The sequence below is a fragment of the Enhydra lutris genome, unplaced genomic scaffold, assembly GCF_002288905.1.
Source record: "Enhydra lutris kenyoni isolate GAN:26980312 unplaced genomic scaffold, ASM228890v2 scaffoldscaffold37, whole genome shotgun sequence".
Classification (NCBI taxonomy): domain Eukaryota; kingdom Metazoa; phylum Chordata; class Mammalia; order Carnivora; family Mustelidae; genus Enhydra; species Enhydra lutris.
Window position 1 is genome coordinate 26976971 of NW_019154121.1, and position 2167 is coordinate 26979137.

The following is a 2167-nucleotide window of genomic DNA, read 5'->3' on the forward strand; positions in this document are numbered from 1 at the left end:
GATCCCTGTTAATAACCCCGAGCCTGAGATCTTGGAAGGTGACAGGGCTCCCAGGAAACCAAGCTCCTCCGCACCTGCCTTACACTCTGAGAAACGAGCTACCCACCGTAGCTCCCAGCAGATGCTCCTCCAACCCCCCAGAAACCAGACTTTTCTGTCACAGCATCTCCTGTTAGCATACCCCGGCAGCCCGTAGAGACAGCCTTTTCTTTTTTCTTTTTTTTTTTTTTTAAATATTTAGTTATTTGACAGATATCACAAGTAGGCAGAGAGGCAGACAGAGAGAGAGAGAGAGAGAGAGGGAAGCAGGCTCTTGGCTGAGCAGAGAGCCCGATGTGGAACTCGATTCCAGGACCCCGAGATCATGACCTGAGCCGAAGGCAGCGGCCTAACCCACTGAGCCACCCAGGCGCCCCCGAGACAGCCTTTTCAATTCTGGAATGTCCGTCACCAGTTTATTCCTTGTGGCATGGGGTGGGGGTTGGAGTCAAATGGGTGCCCTCAGGGTGCCTGTGAGGGGTAGGTTGGGGGTTACACGTGAGTGGGTCCAACTCAGCATTCCCGTCTCCCACAGTCTTAGAAGCCAGTTCTCTGTGTTAATACAAGGGCTGCTAGCCTTTCTGGGTCATTTCTTTGCCATCAGTTGGCATCAGCCAGTCCACTAAGCTGTTAGAGCAGAGATACAGTCCCCAAGTCAGTGTGTGAAACACGGGATCGTCTTCTCTGTACCCTCAATTGGATCTAGAATTGTGTTCCTCCTTCTTGGTCAAGCACCCTCAAAATCCATTGCCACCTTCTCCAGACTGATGATGATGGAAATTTGTGAAATCCTGCAATTTCTCTGGTGTGTCTCTCCTTGCTTTGTTTCTGCATCTCTGCCTCTAGTCCGAGGCATATAAGCTGAAACCCCCTCACTGGGCAAGCAGCCATGAGGGGTTCGGCAAGAACATTGTTCACTTCTCCTTCAAGGGAAAAGCACCTTTTTTTTTTTTTTAATTAAGATTTTCTTTATTTCAGAGACAGAGAGAGAAAGAGCATGAAGGGGCATGAGGGAGGGGCAGAGGGAGAAGCAGACTCCTTGCTGAGCAGGGAGCCTGATGTGAGGCTTGATTCCAGAACGCTGGGATCATGACCTGAGCTGAAGGCAGACGCTTAACTGACTGAGCCACCTAGGCGCTCCAAGGACAAAGCATCTTTCTCAGGTGAGTAGGGAGGGTTTCTAAAGATTTGATGGATTTGGGGGTATTCCAAGTCCTCCAAATCCCCCAACCTTATGCATCCCAAGAGTTGGGGGGTCTCATGCTCTCATTCTTTTCTCATTAGTACTTGAAATATGCTTGAAATTTCACATGAAAGACCTGGAATGTTTGTGGATTCAACTGATGTTTTCATGTAGCAATCGACAAAATCAGTCTCTAAACTTTGTTTCCAGTGAGATCTTTAGTCTGTTCACAGAAAGTCCTGGGTTCCACCAAGCACTTTGAGATTTAATCTTGGTGTATATCCAAATGCCCAATGCTCTAGAAACAACTCTCTCCAGTGGCATTTGCATTCTGCATCACTTTAAAATTGTTTATGACAGAGACGGTACAGTCCTTCAAGACTCCACCTCAGTGGACTCCTCATTCCCGTTGGCCACGACTGGAACTTGACCGTTTTCCCACTCTCTCCACGGGCAGCTTTTTCCGCCTGGATCTGTTGCCTGTGGCTGCCATCAGGAAGTACCGCAAACTCAGTGGCTTAGACGACAGGAAGGTTAGCAGATTGGAGAGCAACCAACAAGGCGAGGAGGCCACAGATACATATTAAGTCACGTATTTTCCCTCCTCTGAATACAGATATCACACTATTAGCCCACTGGCTGCAGAGCAGAGAAGATATTCTCAAGAGTTATAGAACCCTGGGGCGCCTGGATGGCTCAGTCGGTTAAGCATCTACCTATGGCTCAGGTCAGGATCCCAGGGTCCTAGGATGGAGTCCTGTGTCGGGCTCCCTGCTCAGCAGGGAGATTCTCTCTCTCCCTCTCCCTTTGCCCCTCCCTCTGCTTGCGCTTTCTCTAAATAAATAAATAGATAAATAACATCTTTTTTTTTTAAGATTTTTAATTTTATTTATTTGACAGAGAGAGAGATATCACAAGTAAGCGGAGAGGCAGACAGAGAGAGAG